The sequence below is a fragment of the Mustelus asterias genome, chromosome 18 (genome assembly GCF_964213995.1).
Source record: "Mustelus asterias chromosome 18, sMusAst1.hap1.1, whole genome shotgun sequence".
Taxonomy (NCBI): domain Eukaryota; kingdom Metazoa; phylum Chordata; class Chondrichthyes; order Carcharhiniformes; family Triakidae; genus Mustelus; species Mustelus asterias.
The window spans coordinates 53,666,593-53,687,581 of record NC_135818.1 but is presented as its reverse complement, the minus strand read 5'-3'; the positions used below and the strand labels follow the sequence as shown (position 1 = coordinate 53,687,581).

At 41.8% G+C, this 20,989-nt stretch overlaps 1 protein-coding gene across 2 annotated transcripts in view; it reads right to left on the bottom strand.

Annotated features, from left to right (window-relative positions):
* The window catches only part of map4k5 (mitogen-activated protein kinase kinase kinase kinase 5), a 157,773-nt gene that overhangs the window by 98,638 nt on the left and 38,146 nt on the right, over positions 1–20,989 (bottom strand). The gene's annotated exons all lie outside the window — the stretch shown is intronic.

Genomic DNA, 20,989 nt, shown 5'->3' with positions numbered 1-20,989 from the left:
CCTTTAAATATCACATTTGCCACCCTCCAATACTGTGGCACCTCCCTAACAGCTCGGGAAGATTAGAAGTTGATGAAATCTCCATCATCTCCATGCCCACTTCCTTCATGAACTCAAGATGTAAACCATCTGGACTCTGTCCACTCTAGGCAGAGCCAGATTTTCCAGTATATTCTGCCTACCAGTTTTCACCTCATCTATTGCCTCTATCAGCATGCACTTCCTTAGTAAACACTGATACAAAGTATTGTACTCAAAGCATTCTAATCTTGCCCTGTGACTGTAATCATCTTTAACCTTTTTTGCCCCCCAAAGGCCCCTGCTCACCTCTTATTACCTGCTTACTATTTACATACAGTAAATATTTTTGAGTATCCTTTTACATTAATTCCCATTCTAGTCTCATTTGATGTCTTTCCTGGTCTTCACTGCATTATTCAGGTTCAATTGTCTGTTCCCAACTCTAAAAGAGAAAATCTTGCTGTACAAATTTACCATGGTCACATATTTATTAAATTTGACTTTTTTAAAAAAAAACTGTTTTGGATTATGTGTGATAAAAGTATCCCTAAAGCTAATGTCAAGTCCTGAAATTAAGGAAACAGCTTGCAAAATACTTCCACATGAAATATTGCCAAGCGAAACTAGAAGAGCATTTTTGCTCAAAGTATTACATTATAATTTGATTTGCATTGTTCTAGTTTCCTTCCCAAATAGAATCCTAATAACTCCATTGTGCCAGCAAGTGCAAAATGTAAAACTTCTACTATACTCATTTTAAAAACTAAATTTGGTATTAAGCTCCATTGTCAGTCTAAACCCTGATCCAAGGAATAAGCAGAAAAAAAGCACATGGCCTTCTATAGAGATTTTTTTTGATAACATTCTGTATGTACTTACTAAGATGGAGTAATAAATTGGTAGACTTGCCCATACTTTGCTCTGTAGCTATTTCCTTCACACAAATTGTGGATCATAAAAGCAGCTTGGTACCCCAGTAAAGTTGCTTGCATATTTATAAAATCTTACTTATGGAATGAATATCATAGAATCCCTATAGTGCAGAAGGAAGCCATTCAGCCCATCGAGTCTGCACCGACAACAATCCCACCCAGGCCCTATCCCCATAACCCCACGTATTTATCCTTCTAATCCTCTGACACCAAGGGGAAATTTGGCATGTCAAATCCATCTAACCTACACATCTTTGGACTGTGGGAGGAAACCGGAGCACCCGGAGGAAACCCATGCAGACACGGGAGAACGTGCAAAGTCCACACAGTCACCCGAGGTCGGAATTGAACCCGGATCCCTGGTGCTGCGAGGCAGCAGTACTAACCACTGTGCCACCATGCTGCCCCAATATTGTATTTGAAAGAGTTGCTGGTTGATTAGCAGCTTGGCAGGCCAAGACATAAATGCTTCTTCCATAGCCGTAACCATTTTTATACCAGCCCTTCAGATTGTAGTCCAATATGGCAGGAAGTTTTCATGGAATCACAGCCTTTACATTGAGGGAGCAGAGTGAAAGACTTCATGTCAATTCAGTGCCTAGTCTCATCAGGTCTATATGGAGCAGAGGTCAACTCAGATATGGGAATGCTACCATTAAGCCAAAGACTTGCTCACCCCAGTGATGCAGGAGGATTATTAGTGAAGACCATTTCTAATATTTCTCAGATGACTGCAGAAGAACATGAACCAGATCAGAATTTGGGGAAATTGTAGTTCCCAAGGACAGCTTGCATTCTAATCCTATAGATTATGTAGTTGTAGCCTGGAACAGTTGGTATTTTGCAATTGAAATTTTCACAGCCCTCAATAACATGCCACTATATTAAAAGCATGTAAAACCAGTTTTACAGGTACATTCCTGTGGTGGCAGTGAAATATTAAACAACAAATTCAAGGAGCAAAGATAATTACTTCACTTTGAAATGATGTTTCAACAATGTGAGCATAATTCAAAGATCTTTTTTCAAAATTATAAATTTCCTGAAACAAAGCCCAAAATTCAATTGCACACGTTATAACTTGTGTTTAAATGGAGTACCCCAAGTTGCAATAACAAGGACTGCCGTTGTTTCCCAGCTACAATAATCAGGAATACTACAATCTCAAATTAGTACAAACTGTAGACCCCCAATTTAGAATACTCCATATGTAATGGAAAATTCTGTTGCCTTTTTTGGGGTTGGTGCAAAAATTCTTGAGGGTGTCTTAAATACCCATGTGGAAAATGTGCATCAGGTACTTCCTAAAATTGAATAACTTCAATATCTCAAGTCAGTCTACATATTCTAGGAAGGTCAAAACATTCAACTTTCATAGTACTTCCTTGTTCATACTCCTGATCATATTCATCATCTTTGTGTTGGCAGGGTTCCACTAGGTACATAGGTAACTGCTAAGACAAATACACAGTAAGAAGATTAACAACACCAGGTTAAAGTCCAACAGGTTTATTTGGTAGCAAAAGCCACAAGCTTTCGGAGCCTTAAGCTCCTTCTTCAGGTGAGTGGGAATTCTGTTCACAAACAGGGCATATAAAGACACAAACTCAATTTACAGAATAATGGTTGGAATGCGAATACTTACAGCTAATCAAGTCTAAAGGTACAAACAATGTGAGTGGAGAGAGCATTAAGACAGGTTAAAGAGATGTGTATTGTCTCCAGACAGGACAGCCAGTGAGACTTTGCAAGTCCAGGCAAGCTGTGGGGGTTACAGATAGTGTGACATGAACCCAAGATCCCGGTTGAGGCCGTCCTCGTGTGTGCGGAACTTGGCTATCAGTTTCTGCTCAGCGACTGTGCTGTCGTGTGTCGTGAAGGCCGCCTTGGAGAACGCTTACCCGAATATCAGAGGCCGAATGCCCGTGACCGCTGAAGTGTTCCCCAAAAGGAAGAGAACAGTCTTGCCTGGTAATTGTCGAGCGGTGTTCATTCATCCGTTGTCGCAGCGTCTGCACGCTTTCCCCAATGTACTATGCATGGTACATTGAGGAAACCATGCAGACGCTGCGACAATGGATGAATGAACACCGCTCGACAATCACCAGGCAAGACTGTTCTCTTCCTGTTGGGGAGCACTTCAGCGGTCACGGGCATTTGGCCTCTGATATTCGGTTAAGCGTTCTCCAAGGCGGCCTTCACGACACACGACGGCGCAGAGTCGCTGAGCAGAAACTGATAGCCAAGTTCCGCACACGAGGACAGCCTCAACCGGGATATTGGGTTCATGTCACACTATCTGTAACCCCCACAGCTTGCCTGGACTTGCAGAGTCTCACTGGCTGTCCTGTCTGGAGACAATACACATCTCTTTAACCTGTCTTAATGCTCTCTCCACTCACATTGTTTGTACCTTTAAGACTTGATTAGCTATAAGTATTCGCATTCCAACCATTATTCTGTAAATTGAGTTTGTGTCTTTATATGCCCTGTTTGTGAACAGAATTCCCACTCACCTGAAGAAGGAGCTTAAGGCTCCGAAAGCTTGTGGCTTTTGCTACCAAACAAACCTGTTGCACTTTAACCTGTTGTTGTTAAACTTCTTACTGTGTTCACCCCAGTCCAACGCCAGCATCTCCACATCAAGACTAATACATGCATGGAAAGTTCTGCTGTAAAATTTAACAGGATGTCACAGACAACGGAGTTTTGGATGAGTTTCTGTTTCGGGATTTCCTCTGTGTTTTCTCTCAGAATTTGCTACGCACTTACTCTGGAAGGAGGCTGCAAATTTGTTTGGTTATGCCAGGTTCAGCATTCCTGGGTGAGCTTCTCCCAGGACCCGAATTCAATATCTAAACTCCTAAGTGAAGCCTTCAGAGTGTCCTTGTAGCCCCTTCTTTGACCATGATGGGAGTGCACCCCAGACTTGAGCTCTACGTGGAAGATTTGCTTTGGTAAGCGACTGTCAGCCTTCCAGCTACTTGACCAGCCTAACTCAGTGCAACTACTTGACATGCCAGCTCAGGCGAGAACCACTGTTTCATATTTTATCCTGCCATCTGATCTTCAGAAGCTTCCAAAGGCAGTTCAAGTTAAAATGGTTGAGCGTCTTAGCATGATGGCGATACAAGTCTCGTGCAGAGCAGAGTGGACTATTGCTCTGTAGACTCTCAGTTTGGTAGGCAGATTTACTCTTCTTCATTCCCAAACTTGTATTCAAAGTTTCCCAAACTTGCTTTGGCATTTCTTGCATGCGTCTGATCATTATAGATAGCTTGAGACACTACTGCAGAGGTAAGTCAACTTACCACTGCTGACAGGTTCTGGTCATGGACTGAAACTGGGCTTGAGATATGTTTTTTTTGGAGTAAGCTGGTACATTATTTCAGTTTTCTTCCAAGATTGTGGGGCCAAACTTGTAGCATACATTGTAGAATAAATCCATGCTACATTGCATGTCAGTTCTGAACCAGCAGCTAGTGCAGAGAATTCACCGTCAGGAAATCAAGAAGTCTTTGGAGTCCTTGGCCTTTGCCTAGAGTTGTCTTAGATAGAGAAGCTTCCCATCCTCACATATGCGATTTCAATGCCAGGATCTCCACTATGGAAGGCATGAGAGAGCATGCATGCAGGCATGGTGGCACAGTGGTTAGCACTGCTGCCTCACAGCGCTAGGGACCAGTGTTTGCATGGGTTTCCTCTGGGTGCTCCGGTTTCCTCCCACAGTCCAAAGATATGCAGGTTAGGTTGATTGGCCATGCTAAATTGTCCCTTAGTTTCAGGGGGATTATCAAGGTAAATATGTGGGGTTACGGGGATAGGGCCTGGGTGGGGTTGTGGTCGGTGCAGACACGATGGGCCAAATGGCCTCCTTCTGCACTGTCTGGACTCTATAGAATGCCAACGTTCCACTGGCTTTTTAAAATATTTTTTGTATATACCTTTTCACCAGCATTGGAATTTTGTACTTAGACCCCTACAGTTGTTCATTCATAGTTCTTAGTTTCTCCCCATTTAGAAGAGCCGGTGGATTTCCTTACACCTGCCCATATTGAACTCCATCTGCTGCAGTTTTGGCCACTCAATGCCCCTTTTCAACTTACTGCTCCAATCTGCACTATTTACTCTGCCATCTACTTGTGTCATCAGCAAACTAGGATACAAAATTCTTGATATCTCAGTCCAAATGATTTATAAATAATGAACTCCATGATAAGCTGTGATGTGGAGATGCCGGTGTTGGAGTGGGGTGGACAAGATGAAAGGTCACCAGATTGTATATAGTTCAATAGGTTCATTTGAAGTCACAAGCTTTCGGAGCACTGCTCCTTCGTCAGCTGAAGTGGAGAGAGGCGTGCAGGCGCAGAATATATAGGCAGAGTAACGATAGCCTGACACTCTCCGGTAATTAAGAGTGTCAACAGGTACTTATCCATCGACACTCTTGATTACCTGCCAGTGCCGGGCTATCATCACTCCGCCTATATATTCTGTGCCTGCATGCCTCTCTCCACTTCACCTGACGAAGGAGCAGTGCTCCGAAAGCTCATGGTTTCAAATAAAGCTGTTGGAATGGTGTCATGTGAACTCTCATGATAAGCTACATCACTTCGCCTAAAGCTGTAGACCCAGATTTTTTCAGTGAACAAATGGTAAATCTATGACACAGGGTCCTGAGGGAAATGGTGGAAGCAGATAGCATTAATTCAAATTAGTTATATTTATTTTGGAATATATTTTGGGATACAATATAGAGGTATGTGTAATTGAGACGTGGCATATAGGAAATGTAGCATGCTTGGGCAGAACAGGTGACTTTGGATATACGATTCTTAAATCTGTCCACAACTGGGGGGACAGAATGGCAGAGGAATGGGAACCCGAGCGGGGAGACACAAGAAAGGGAAACAAAGGTAGAAATGAAAGACAAAAGTAGAAATTAAAACTAGAAGGCAGAGGAAACAAGGGCTAACAGCAAGTAGGGTCATAGTACACAAAATAGTAAAAATGTTAAAAATACAAGTCTGTATCTGAAGGCATGTATCTGAAGGCATGGAGCGTCCGCAATAAGGTAGATGAACTAACAACACAAATTACAATATGATTGCAACTAGAGAGACATGGCTGCAGGGTAACCAAGGCTAAGAACTGCATATTCAATATTTAGGAAGGACAGACAAAAGGGAAAGGATGTGGGGTGGAGTTCTTAGTTAAGGATGAAATCCATGAAAGAGTGCAAGAGGATATTAACTCAGAAAATCTAGATGTAGAATCAGTCTGGGTGGACTTAAGAAGTAACAAGGGGCAGAAAACATGAGTGGTGTTGGAGTAAAATCAAAATTAAAGGACACAAAATGATTACCTGGCACAAAATGGACTCTGGGAAAAAACATTAAGATGTGCTGACTTGGGCACAGACATTGCACAGCAAGTTGAAACCTGTTAGTGTTTAAATTGCTGCAGGAAACAGATCAGACCTTGAGGCACCTTAGCTGCTTGAGATAAAGCAGAACCAATGAGTTTTGATAACGAGATCATTGATGGGGGGCACAAATGCATAAAAGTATCTACTCTATGTATAACAATGTGTTAACTGCCGATGTCCGTCCTTGTCTATTCTATGTATAACGATGTGCTAACGGCTAATGTCCGTACTTGTCCATTATTTGAAAATGTATAAAAGATGCTCGACTGCCATTGTAAAGTTAAGGAGGTGACCGCGCGCACTGCAGAGAGCCCAGTGCTTCTCCCAAAGCTTTGTCCGATAAAACTGCGTGTTGAATCTTTAAGCCTGACTGCGAGTGGTGATTTTCCCACAACGGTGGCAGTTATCCATTGGCCTCCAAACAGTGGTGGAAAGGCAGAGATGGCATTAAACAGGAAATTTCAGATGTAACAAGAGTGCTACATTAATCATAGAATCCCGAGTGCAGAAAGTGGCCATTCAGCCCATTGATCTGTACCGACTCTCTGAAGAGCATCTTGCCCAAGCCCAATCTCCCCTCCCCCATCCCCATAACGACATGCATTTACTACAGCTAACCCACCTAACCTACACACTTTAGGACACTAAGGGGCAGTTTAGCATGGCCAATTCATCTAATTATGGGTGACTTTAATCTACATATAGGATTGGGCAAATCAAATTAGCAGCAATACTGTGGCCGATGAATTTCTGAAGTCTGGATGGGATGGTTTGGGAACACACTGCCCCTGATTTGGTATTGCGCAATGAGAAGGAGTTTGTTAATAATCTTGTTGTGTGGCATCCTTTAGGGAACAGTTACCATAACATGATAGAATTCTTCATTAGGATGGAAAGTATAGAAGTCTGATCTGAAGCTAGGGTCCTAAATTTAAACAAAGGAAACTACAAAGATATGATGCACGAGTTGGCTAAGATAGATTGGGGAACTTCATTAGAAGGCATGATGGTGGATCGGCAATGGCTAATATTTAAGGAATATTACCTTTCTGGTGCAAAAACAAGCGAAGTGGCCCAACCATGACTTACAAAAGAATTAAGCATAGCATTAGATCCAAAGAGCAGTCCTATAAAGTTGCTAGAAAAAGTAGCAAGCCTAAGGATTGGAAGAAGTTCAGTATTCAACAAAAGAAGATGGGTTTGTGGGGGGTGTTTTTCCGGTTTGGAGCGAGCGTGGCTGGAAAATCCTGCCCAGAGATTGATTAGAGGTGGAAAATAGAGTATGAATAAACTTGTAAGCAACATAAAAGCAGACTGTGAAAGCTTCTATAAGTATATTAAAAGAAAAAGATTACTGATATATGGTGATATATTGGGAAATAATGACAAAGGGATCTTTGCCCTGTACACCAGTCACTGAAAGCAAACATGCAGGTACAGCAAGCAATTAAGAAGGCAAATGGTATGTTTGACTTCATTGCAAGAGGATTTGAATACAGAAGCAAGAATGGCTTACTGCAGCTGTACAGAGCCTGTGTGTGCAGTTTTTGTCTCTTATCTAAGGATATAATTGCCAAAGAGGGAGTACAGCACATGTTCACCACACTGATTTCTGGTATAGCACGATTGTTGTATGAGGAGAGATTGGGTCAAGTGGGTCTGTATTAATTGGAATTTAGAAGAATGAGGGGATCTAATTGAAACGTGGAAAATTCTTACAGGGCTGGACAGATTGAATGCATGGATGTTGCTTCCTCTGGCTGGAGGAACTAAAACAAAGGATACACGGCTGGCCTTTGGCCTTTTCGGGTTAAATGAGGAGAAGCTTTTTCAGAGGGTCATAAACATCCTGAATTCTCTATTACTGAAGGCTGTGGAGGCCAAATCACTGAAGATATTGAACGAAATAGATTTCTAGACTGTAAGGGTGTCAAGCAGCATGGGAAGTATGATGCTGCAATAGATGATCAGGCATGATCATGTTTAATGGCAGAGTAGGCTTGAAGGACAGAATGGTCTACTCCTGTTCTCTTTTTATGTTTCTAAGTTTGCTTGTCTCACACCTGGGTCTGTTACAAACTAATTGTCAGAGATTAATTGTTTCTAACTTAATTATTGCTTTACCAGCTAATTAGTAGGACGCAAGAAAACAAAAATAGATGAACTTTAAAACACAATTCCAACACAAAACAAGTCAAAAAAGGGGATAAAGCCAGAATTAAGCCATAAAAATATAAATTCATTTTTTTTAAAAATCAGTCATGGATTCTACACAACACTTTAGAAGAGGTAAAGGTTTACTTCATTTCCACCAAACACGGCTAACCAAAAAAGATAAAGGAAGGAAATCGCCAGAATACTGATCCTACCTCTCATATTCTCATAGAATCATAGAAACCCTACAGTGCAGAAGGAGGCCATTCGGCCCATCGAGTCTGCACCGACCACAATCCCACCCAGGCCCTACCTATCCCACATATTTACCCGCTAATCCCTCTAACCTACGCATCCCAGGACTCTAAGGGGCAATTTTTAACCTGGCCAATCAACCTAACCCGCACATCTTTGGACTGTGGGAGGAAACCGGAGCACCCGGAGGAAACCCACGCAGACACGAGGAGAATGTGCAAACTCCACACAGACAGTGACCCGAGCCGGGAATCGAACCCGGGACCCTGGAGCTGTGAAGCAGCAGTGCTAACCACTGTGCTACCGTGCCGCCCCTCGCCATCCATTACCATTTACCTTTGGTGTAGGACAGTTCCAACGTTTCAAAAGCTCAGGAATCAAGTTTTCAGAAGTATCAAATCCTCCTCCAGATATTTATCCAACTGCCACGGTAGCACAGTGGTTAGCACTGCTGCTTCACAGCTCCAGGGTCCCGGGTTCGATTCCCGGCTCGGGTCACTGTCTGTGTGGAGTTTGCACATTCTCCTCGTGTCTGCGTGGGTTTCCTCCGGGTGCTCCGGTTTCCTCCCACAGTCCAAAGATGTGCGGGTTAGGTTGATTGGCCAGGTTAAAAAATTGCCCCTTAGAGTCCTGGGATGTGTAGGTTGGAGGGATTAGTGGGTAAAATATGTGGGGGTAGGGCCTGGGTGGGATTGTGGTCGGTGCAGACTCGATGGGCCGAATGGCCTCCTTCTGCACTGTAGGGTTTCTATGAATATCTATGATTTAAGTTGGATTCAAAAACAATTGGTTGTGCTGCAAATTTATTTGCTGTTCACTGAAGTCTTGTTTGAAGCTTAATTTATATTCCCAAATTCAAGGTGCAAAAGGTTTGTTAATCGATTGCCTGAATTTCATTACAGAGGTGACTTGGAGCCCAAGATTTTAACCACAAGAAGCCTATCATAAGACTGTCTTATTTTCTTCAATAACCTGACAGAGATTGGTTGGTATTCACTAGCCCACACCCACTATACTCCCTCCCTAACAGTACTGTGGGTGTATCTATGCCATATGGATTGTGCAGTTCAAGATGGTTCACCACCATCTTAGAGCAACAAATGCTAGCCAGGCAGAGACGCCCACATCCCGCGAATAAATATATCAGAATCCCTACAGTACAGAAGGAGGCCATTCAGCCCATCGAGTCTGTACCGACCACAATCCCACCCAGGCCCTATTCCCATAACCCCACACATTTACCCTGCTAATCCCACTGACACTAGGGTCAATTTAGCATGGCCAATCAACCTAACCTGCACATCTTTGGATGGTGGGAGGAGGAAACCCACGCAGACACGGGAGAACGTGCAAACTCCACACAGACAGTGATCGAGGCCAGAATTGAACCCGGGTCCCTGGCACCGAGAGGCAGCAATGCTAACCACTGTGCTGCCCTATTTTTAAAAAAACACCTTTAGGATACATCCTGGTGTTATCAACCTCTAATATAAATAGTATCAGAGTGAATGGACACATTTAGTGAAATATTAATATCTTCTTCCAGGCTCAATTTCAGGTGTTTTGCACAATTAGCTCAACCGATTCTGCTCATTTCATTGCTGCTGGGCTATGAACAGGATGATAGAAACACCTGGATTGTCTGCTCCTCGACTTCCAGCAATTATTGAAGTGTTCATGAGTAGTTGTTAGGTTCAACTTGGTTATGACACACTGCCAACAAACTATATCTTAAGCTCAAAAGTGAAGATTGACCATTTGGAGGGGGCACCAGAGTTAGCTAGCACATGAAATGGATAAGTAAACAACATTCTTACATTTAAGAGATGCTGAATAAAAAGGAAAATAAAGGATGGGTTATGTTGATAAGAGTTAGATGAAATAGGGTAGGGAGGGTCAATCCATTCATAGATGGACCAGCTGCCCCAAAATGTCTTGTTTCTGCGCTGAAAATTCTATGTAATGCCACATAATCCAACACGACAGTGTTCCAAGATGCAATGCAATCAATGCTTGTTTGATACTTGCAACAACACATCATGGGGAGGTTACCACTGACCAGAAACTGAACTGGACAAGACATACAAATACAGTAGCTGCAAGAGCAGGTCAGATGTTGGGAATTCTGCAGTGAGTAACTCACCTCTTGACTCCCCAAAGACTGTCCCACATTTGCATGGCACAAATCAGGAGTACAACAGACTATTCCCCACTTGCCTGGGTGGGTGCAGATCTCACAACACAAGATGAAGCTCAATACCATTCAAGGCAAAACAGCCCACTTGATCAGCACCCATCCGCCAACTTAAAGTATTCACTTCCTCCATCACTGATGCATGGTGACAGCAGTGTGTATCGCCTACAGGATGCACTGCATCTTCCAAACCCACAACCTCAACCACCGAGAAGGACAAGGGCAACAAATACATGGGAACACCACCACCTGCACATCAACAGGACTTGCAACTACAGCACCACTCTTTCACTGTCACTAGGTCAAAATCCTGGCAATCCCTCCCTAACATCACTGTGGATGTACCTACACCACATTGACTGCTGCGATTCAAAAAGACTGTTCACTTCCACCTTCTCAAGGACAACTAGCGATGGGCAACAAATGCTGGCCTAGCCAGTGACACCCACATCCCTTGAATAAATATTTTTTAAATACCTTTTGATTCGAGTGCGTTACCAACCTCCATTAAAAACAATATCAGACTGACATTTAGTAAAACATCAGTAAAGTTAGTAACGTTTATTTATTAGTCACAAGTAGGGTTACGTTAACACCGCAATGAAGTTACTGTGAAAATTCCCTAGTCGCCACACTCCGGTACTTGCGTGGGTACACGGAGGTAGAATTTAGCATGGCCAATTCACTTAACCAGCACATCTTTCGGACTGTGGGAGGAAACCGGAGTACCCAGAGGAAACCCACGCAGACACAGGGAGTACGTGCAAATTCCACACAGACAGTGACCCAAGCCGGGAATCGAACTCGGGTTCCTGGTGCTGTGAGGCAGCAGTGCTAACCACTGTGCCAACCAATATTCTTTTCAACCTCCATTAGCAGGCATCAGTTGTTCATATACACATTTTCAATGTCTTACTTTACAATTATCTACATTTAAATCATTTGCCATCTTCCACCAGTTTTCTTAAATCGCGATCACTCTAAACAGCATAACACCTAGCTGCAATGCTTATAGTCATCATTACATTTTACAATATTGTTTAAAAACACTTCTCCATAACATTTATAGATATCAGACAACTCAGCATATAACCTCATAAAACTGATCACCATCTCTCCATGAACTCAAATCCAGATTGGAAAGCTGGATCTACATGACAAATTTAAGAAACACTGCCTTTCACGCATTGCTACCAAGGCTAATCACTGGAAGATGCTTAACATAATGCAACAAATAAAATGTTTACAGAACTGAGAAGATAAAGCACCAAGGAATGTGTTACATAAATATATATAGAATCAAAATTGTGCAGGTAAAGTCAGAACTGTCCGGATACCTGCATGGGCATCAAGAAAGAAAGCACTTTGTGCCGAATAGGATTTCTGCTGACTACAACTGCCCAATATCTTTCTTGATAAAATGACAATAATCTTTTCCTCATTTGGATAGGAACAACAATGCTCAGATAAAGCAATTTTATTCAGAAAGCCGTCACAGAAGATTGCGTTTCAAGCCCTACTGTCGGACTTTGGCTCATTATGTGTGGTTGACACTTCTGTGCAACTCTGACGGAAGTGATGTGCTGTCAGAGGTGCAATTTTTGTAATGAGGTGTTAAACTGATGTTCATCTGCTCAAGCGCTTTCTTTATTTCTACAGAAACCACAAGGCTATAGGAGCAGTGGGTTTCCCAACATCCCTGTATTCATTCCCTTCTTAACCAAACCATAAACAGGTTAACAAGTCATAAATCTAATTTGTGGTTTGTGTTACCTTCTTGAGGTAGCTTTTTTCCGCCTACATGGCGGTAACCGTACTTCAAGACAAAAATCTCTGACTTAACCACTATATAATATGCCGCTATTTAATTCCAGGCTCTAGACAGATATGCCATGAAAGTGAAAAACAAGAAAATCCAGAAAATGCTGGAAATATTCAGCAGATCAGGAGAATCTGTGGAGATGAAAACAAATTTGCTTCAGGTTGATGACCTTCATCAGAACTGGGAAATGTTCAAAATGTAATAGATTTTAAGTAGTAGATTTCTCTCTCCACAAATGCTGCCTGACTTGCCGAGAACGTGCAGATTTCCAGCATCCACAACATTTTGCTTTTGTGAAAACAGACAATACTCACACAATTTAAGTTTCTCACATGGGTAGAACAACATCTGATAATGGATTTACAAAATAGAAGTTGCGTAACCTTATGCCAATAAACATTCGGCTTTGAGACCAAGTTAAATAAAATGTTTTATTTTTAATAGAATACACAAAAATGCTCTAAAAAATTAGGTCCTGAAAAAAAAGCCGCTAGCCCTATCTGGAGGTTGTGACTCAAATAACGGTTGCTTTCTTCCATGGTATTTTAAGGCGTCCTGCATTTTTTCTACATTATTTAAAACAGGCAGTCTGAAAGACTCCCTTGTATACATACTTTTTTTTCAGAAATATTTTCCTGTGTTCAATTCCCTTCCCTGGAACCCCAACCACATCTTTCAACTTGGCTATTTCTGGATTTATTGCAGTATTTATCCACGTATTGATGCCCTAATACACATTAGTGCAATAATCTTTAAAGGCCACATTAAGGCCTTTGCTCAATTAAGCTATAAACAATTTGACTTGAATACATTAATAAAACCCAAGACACCCAAGACTCTTTAGCACACATCCAGATACAGCTGTTACAAACAAAGGAGAGAAAAAAATTCACATCTGGGTGTTCCAATGTCTCAGCAGACTTTGGAATTTGAAAGTCATTGAGACTGTTCAAAATAGATTTGAATGCAGTCGTTACTTTTTGATGCTTCTCAAATACTTCAAGTGGATACTGTGACAGTATAAAGCAATGAAGTTATGCTAGACCTTTATAAAAAGGTACTTTTGCCAATAAGTCAAGGCCTTACAGAAAGCGCAAAAGAGATTTGCTAGAATGTCGTCAGGAATAGAAACCTACAGAGAATAGAGAAACCTGGAGTGCTCTCTTTGGAGCAAAAAAGATTGAGAACATTAGTAGAGATGTTTGGATTAAATAAGGAGAAAATGTTTTCAGTGACAGAAGGGTCAATGACCAGACAACACAGATTTAGGACGATTGGCAAAGAACTGAAGGTAATACAAGGAAACAAATGTTACGCAATGAGTTGGGATGATCTGGATTGCATTGCCTGAAAGGATGATGAAAGCAGATTCAACAGTAACTTTCAAAAGGGAATTGGGAAAAACTTGAGGGGAACAATACTGCTGGGTTAAGGGGAAGTAACAAAGGCGTAGAGCTAAATTAGATAGCTCCTTCAAACAGCCTGTGCGCACACATGGACTGAATGGCCTCCTTCTGTTCATGATACTCAATGATCCAAGGGAACTAGTCAGTACCTCTGAGCTTTCCCCTGCCACACACATTCTGCTATCACAATTTAGTAATGCTTTTGTAATACTTAGAGGCACATTTAAAATATAACACTAATGCTTATTTCTATTTAATAATTAACACTAAAATTTGGCATTCAGTTGTGTTGACAAATCTACAGGTTCTTTAAATTAACAAGTTAACATTGTATATCTGAACATTTTTCCACCGCTTCCCCCACCCCAAAATCACATCCCACACCTTGCTTTTCACCTACTTTCCATTTCCATAAATACTTAACACAACTCCAGACAGAGGTCAAAATGAAGATGCAGCTCTAAGCCATAAAATGTAAAAACAAGTGGAGAAAAGGCAGAACATGGAGCCAAAGCAATAGATCAGTGAATAGGTACTTGAGACAAGCAGACCTTTGTCCAAGCCAACCACAGAATTTTTGTTCTATCCACCCATTTGGTTCCAGATTCTTGGCAAACATCAAGACAGATATCACACACTTCAAATATCAGCTGCAGATTCAAGCAATGTCATTATGTATGCAGAATTTGCAGCCACGGACAAGAAATGAAGTCGGCACACAGATGCACAGTGATGCATTTGGGTGGGGGTGGTGCACGAGTGGGATGAATACACAAAACACATTAGAAGAAATAGCAGCCAGTGTAAACAGGTCAGAGATAGATGGAGACAACACATTATGAAGCAGATATATACATAAATGATGCACAAGGTGATTACATAGTCTCTGATGGGTGACAAATAAAAAATAATGCATGTGTGTATCATATTCAGTATAAGTAACCTTACTCCGGCATACCAAGATGATGTCACATTAGTAACACATCACAAAAATATCAGTTTTTGTGGAAAATGGTTCATAACAAGACAACATCTGCAGGAAATGTAGCAGCATTGGACAGAAAATATGGCACCAGCCGACATTTGGATAGAAAGTAAGCAAGCAAGATTGGTGTTGAGAGAGGCAAGTTTGGGTGATAGAATATAGAAATGAAGAATTGCAGAATAGATACACAATTACAGGGAAAGAATTCACAGTGAGCAGAGCCAATGGTGATCTATTAATTATACACAAATGTAGAAATGAGGCAACTACAGATGATAAAAGGGTAAAACGAGAGAGCTATGAAAAAGCTGAAGTTGGTGGGAGAATCATTAAATCTATACAGATGTGTTATTAGATGCACCTTTTTAATGATTTAGGGATGGATTGAAACGCAAAAAGTAAAATGTGAGAGAGTTACGAATGCAAAGTTTTATGCTGATTATATTTGGACTGTCTCTTGAATTCAAGGTAAAATGACATGATCTGCTACAAGTTCTGCCCAACATCAAGCCTGTGGCTTGCTTACCATGGAGATCAGGGGCCCAGCTCATGTTCTATTGAATGCACATGCCAGGATGAACACTTGAAAACAAAGGCAGAAGCAGATGTTCTTGCAGATTTTGTCTGAGAGAGAGAGAGAGCAGCAGTTGCAGAGAGAAAAGACCGTTTTCAGTTAGCCACCAGACAGAATGCTGGGAAATGTTGATCCAATGGTTGAAGAGAAGGAACCCACAGTTATTTAAGGACACCAGAAGATTCACTGGCTAGGCTGAGCGAAGGAATGACCAGAGTGGACCTCATGCCTGAAAGTCAGTTTAGGAATTCTCAGAAAACAGAGGGAAAGGACCTTCTACAGCCATGGAACTTATGACTCAACAAAACAGGGAGAAGTAACCCATTGGAAGCTGGGAGCAACTGTAGACTGTTTCCAATAAAGGATGCAATCCTGTGGAGAGCATGCAGTAAATAGAGGTATAAGGCAACAAAGGTTTATTGGTCACATTAAAGAAATCAGTAAGATTGATATTTTCTTTATTCTGTAGAATCATAGAATCCCGACAGTGCGCAAGGAGGCCACTCGGCCCATCAAGTCTGCACTGACAACACCCCGCCCAGGCTCTATCCTTGTAACCCCACGTAATCCCCCTGACATCAAGGGGCAATCTCACCCATAACCCCAAGTATTTACCCCGCTAATCCCAACCTACACATTTTGGGACACTAAGGGGCAATTTAGTGTGGCCAATCCACCTAACCGGCACATCTTTGAGGTGTGGGAGGAAACTGGAGCACCCGGAGGAAATCCACACAGACATGGGGAGAATGTGCAAACTCCACATGAGTCACCCGAGGCTGGAATTGAACCCGGGTCCCTGGTGCTGAGGCAGCAGTGCTAACCACCGTGCCGCCGATTAGTTGCCAAAATAATATTTAGGCAATGTTCCTTTTAATTTCAGTAAAAATGATAAAACTTGTCGTGCAAGTCCATTAACTCAGTCACTGGGAATTCAAATATCTTTTTAAAAGTTGATCAGTCTCTATAAGAATCATAAGAGTCAAGAAATATGCTCAGGAAATAAATTCTTAAATTTATAAACAAATGTGAACACAAATGTAAAAGGCACTTTAGTGGTCAAGATACTTTAAAACACTGCAGCTATGTTCAAACCAATGAAAGACACTGTTCAAGCTGGAGCAGCTTGCGTAATGCTGACCTGCTAGTAAATAAAGACAGAACACCATTCATGCTGGAGTTGGGCAAAAATGGGGTAGGCTACTGTATTCATTCTGAAAGAAAGCTGCAAATCAAAAAAATGTCTAGATACAGATCACTTTAGAAAAAGAGCAATTCTTATAAGAAGTGAGACAATGGAATCACACCACATTGGAGGGGCAAGCAAAGTTCTCCTTTCCCCACTTCTTACAGAAATGCATAACACCTTCGCCTGAAATTTCTTTGAATGTTTTTAAGTTAATCTTCATGCTGTTACGACAATCCTCCACCATCCTCAATTCCTCTAGGGGCCTCTATTCCAGCTGAAGATGCACAGGACACAGTGAACAATGCAGTTTCAAACAGCAACAGAGTAGAGCTTGGGTCAGTTTATTCCCATGAAACCATTCTGAAAAATGAAAAGATGCTGTTCCTACAATTGAGGTTTATAGGATTGTGTTGTTTTAGGTCTCCATTTAAAATGAAGGGAGTCACATGACTTTGCCTGACATCTGCCTGATGGCAAGTGTGGATGGTTTGATTGAGAGAGACAGGGTCAAGATTGTTTACTGGATAGAAAATACAAGATATTTACACTCAGACGGTGGCAGCAACTTGTGTACTAACAAACTGAGCACCTTCAAATTATCCATTCCCTACTAAACATAGAACAGTACAGCACAGAACAGGCCCTTCGGCCCACGATGTTGTGCCGAGCTTTATCTGAAACCAAGATCAAGCTATCCCACTCCCGATCATCCTGGTGTGCTCCATGTGCCTATCCAATAACCGCTTAAATGTTCCTAAAGTGTCTGACTCCACCATCACTGCAGGCAGTCCATTCCACCCCCCAACCACTCTCTGCGTAAAGAACCTACCTCTGATATCCTTCCTTTATCTCCCACCACAAACCCTATAGTTATGCCCCCTTGTAATAGCTCCATCCACCCGAGGAAATAGTCTTTGAACGTTCACTCTATCTATCCCCTTCGTCATTTTATAAACCTCTATTAAGTCTCCCCTCAGCCTCCTCCACTCCAGAGAGAACAGTCCTAGCTCCCTCAACCTTTCCTCATAAGACCTACCCTCCAAACCAGGCAGCATCCTGGTAAATCTCCTCTGCACTCTTTCCAGCGCTTCCACATCCTTCTTATAGTGAGGTGACCAGAACTGCACACAATATTCCAAATATGGTCTCAACAAGGTCCTGTACAGTTGCAGCATAACCCCACGGCTCTTAAACTCCAACCCCCTGTTAATAAAAGCCAACACACCATAGGCCTTCTTCACAGCTCTATCCACTTGAGTGGCAACCTTTAGAGATCTGTGGATATGGACCCCAAGATCTCTCTGTTCCTCCACAGTCTTCAGAACCCTACCTCTGACCCTGTAATCCACATTTAAATTATCCTACCAAAATGAATCACCTCACATTTATCAGGGTTAAACTCCATTTGCCATTTTTCAGCCCAGCTTTGCATCCTATCTATGTCTCTTTGCAGCCTACAACAGCCCTCCACCTCATCCACTACTCCACCAATCTTGGTGTCATCAGCAAATTTACTGATCCACCCTTCAGCCCCCTCCTCTAAGTCATTAATAAAAATCACAAAGAGCAGAGGACCAAGCACTGATCCCTGTGGCACTCCGCTAGCAACCTGCCTCCAATCCGAAAATTTTCCATCCACCACCACCCTCTGTCTTCGATCAGACAGCCAGTTACCTATCCAATCGGCCAACTTTCCCTCTATCCCACACCTCCTCACTTTCATCATAAGCCAACCATGGGGGACCTTATCAAACGCCTTACTAAAATCCATGTATATGACATCAACTGCCCTACCTTCATCAACACACTTAGTTACCTCCTCAAAAAATTCAATCAAATTTGTGAGGCACGACTTGCCCTTCACAAATCCGTGCTGACTTTAGAAAGATTAATCCGCATCTTTCTAAATGGTCGTAAATCCCATCCCCAAGGACCTTTTCCATCAATTTACCAACCACCGAAGTAAGACTAACCGGTCTATAATTACCAGGGTCATTTCTATTCCCTTTCTTAAACAGAGGAACAACATTCCCCATTCTCCAGTCCTCTGGCACCATCCCCGTGGACAGCGAGGACCCAAAGATCAAAGCCAAAGGCTCTGCAATCTCATCCCTTGCCTCCCAAAGAATCCTAGGATATATTTCATCAGGCTCAGGGGACTTATCGACCTTCAGTTTATTCAAAACTGCCAGGACATCCTCCCTCCGAACATCTATTTCCTCCAGCCTATTAGCCTGTAACACCTACTAAGATTCGGTCTCAAGGATAATTAAAATAGCACTTCTACCTAGGTACAAGGCCCTTGTGATTCACATTGCCAGAGAGATGGGCCTTGACAGGGAAAAAATTTGTAAGATTATCTCTAAAACTTGCAGACAAGGTGAGTCTGTCAGATCCAGGAGGATGTCAAAAGTTTACAATTGGATTGCAAAAACAAAATTTGTGAGGAGCTGAAATGAGGCTGGAAGATTTGCCTAGCTTTAGCAGGCGGTAGAAGTTTCCAGAATAACTCTCACTGTGAAAGACAAGTTTCTAGGGTGGGATAGGAATAAAATCAGAAGTAAACCCTCAGGAGTTAAAAACGATTTTGGACCGGTTGCAGTTTTGTTCTGTTTTCTGGTTTAAAGCATAAATCGCCGACCAAAAGGTGTTCAATCAATATTGCTATCAAATTGAAGTTTGAATTTCTTTAAAAGTAATCAGTCTCTATGATTATCACAATATTAATTTGACCATTTTCTATTCAGTAACTGCATATTTTGTACATTAAGATTTAAATCTTGTGAAAATTACTACTTCACTTTAAAAAGGTATCTCAAGGAATTTAGCAATTTGGGTATACATAACTTCTGCACACAGTGCAAAATAAACCACATTGATTTTCCTGTCAGTACAAGGAGCCGACTGATCCACCACAAATGCATGACCACACAAGCAAAAGAGCAGCAGCTATGTGCGACTTTTAAAAAAAATACAACCCAACTGCAAAAGGCAAATTTTTAATAACTTTGTTACTATGGGGAAGGAGTCACGAACAACCAAAAATAAACACTATCCTTTTTCTTTTAGTTTAAGCAATAACACACTTCATAGATATATTTACCAAGCCCTTTAAGTGGACATTAAATTCTTCCCCAACCAGTCCAAAGAGATTCTTTCTTCCCAAGGATTTATTTCTGATCTTTTCCTATCTCAGCCTGGAAACTTAACTCCAGGCCGGTCTTTCACTGTGCGCGTTTTCCTGAAGACTTCTACCTCCAGCTAAAGCTAGGCAAATGTTCCACCCGAACACCTCACAAATTTGGCCTTTCCAACCTGAGCACAAGTTCCTACTTGCTTTCTTGCACTGTGAACCACAAATATTCGGCCTCTAACTACTCTCCCTCTCCAGGACCTGACAGACTAACCTTGTGTTTCAGGGATATCTGAAACTCTTCCCTTCTCAAAGTCCATCCCCCTGGCAATATGAATCAGATGGACTTTGTGTGTAGGTAGACATGTTAATTAGCTATCTTTGAGACCTTTATCTTGGTAGTAAATGAACAATTTAAAGCAACACTACTTTCAATTCAGCATTCTAAACTCTTTTTTGGGATTTAAGACTCGAGTCTGTTAGCACATAGGCTGTTGATATCGTCTCCAAGTTTAAACACCTTGTACCTTCATCTCAGTAAAAATATCCGAGCACCCATGTAATCTCCAGCAATCAAACCAGCCAGTCTTGCTGCCAGACAGGTTTCAGATAAAGCCACATGACTTCCTTCACTTCATCTGTCTCAAAACACAACCATATAACCCAAGAAAAACCATTAAGACATAGGAGCAGAATTAGGCCACTCAGCCCATCGAGTCTACTCCGCCATTCAATCATGGCTGATATTTTTCTCATCCCCATTCTCCTGCCTTTTCCCCAGAGCCCCTGACCCCCTTATTAATCAAGAACCTATCTATCTCTGTAATAGATAGGTCTATCATGTAATTCCTTTGGAATTAATTGTTAACGTGTTTGTTCTTCCAAGCTAAAGCAAT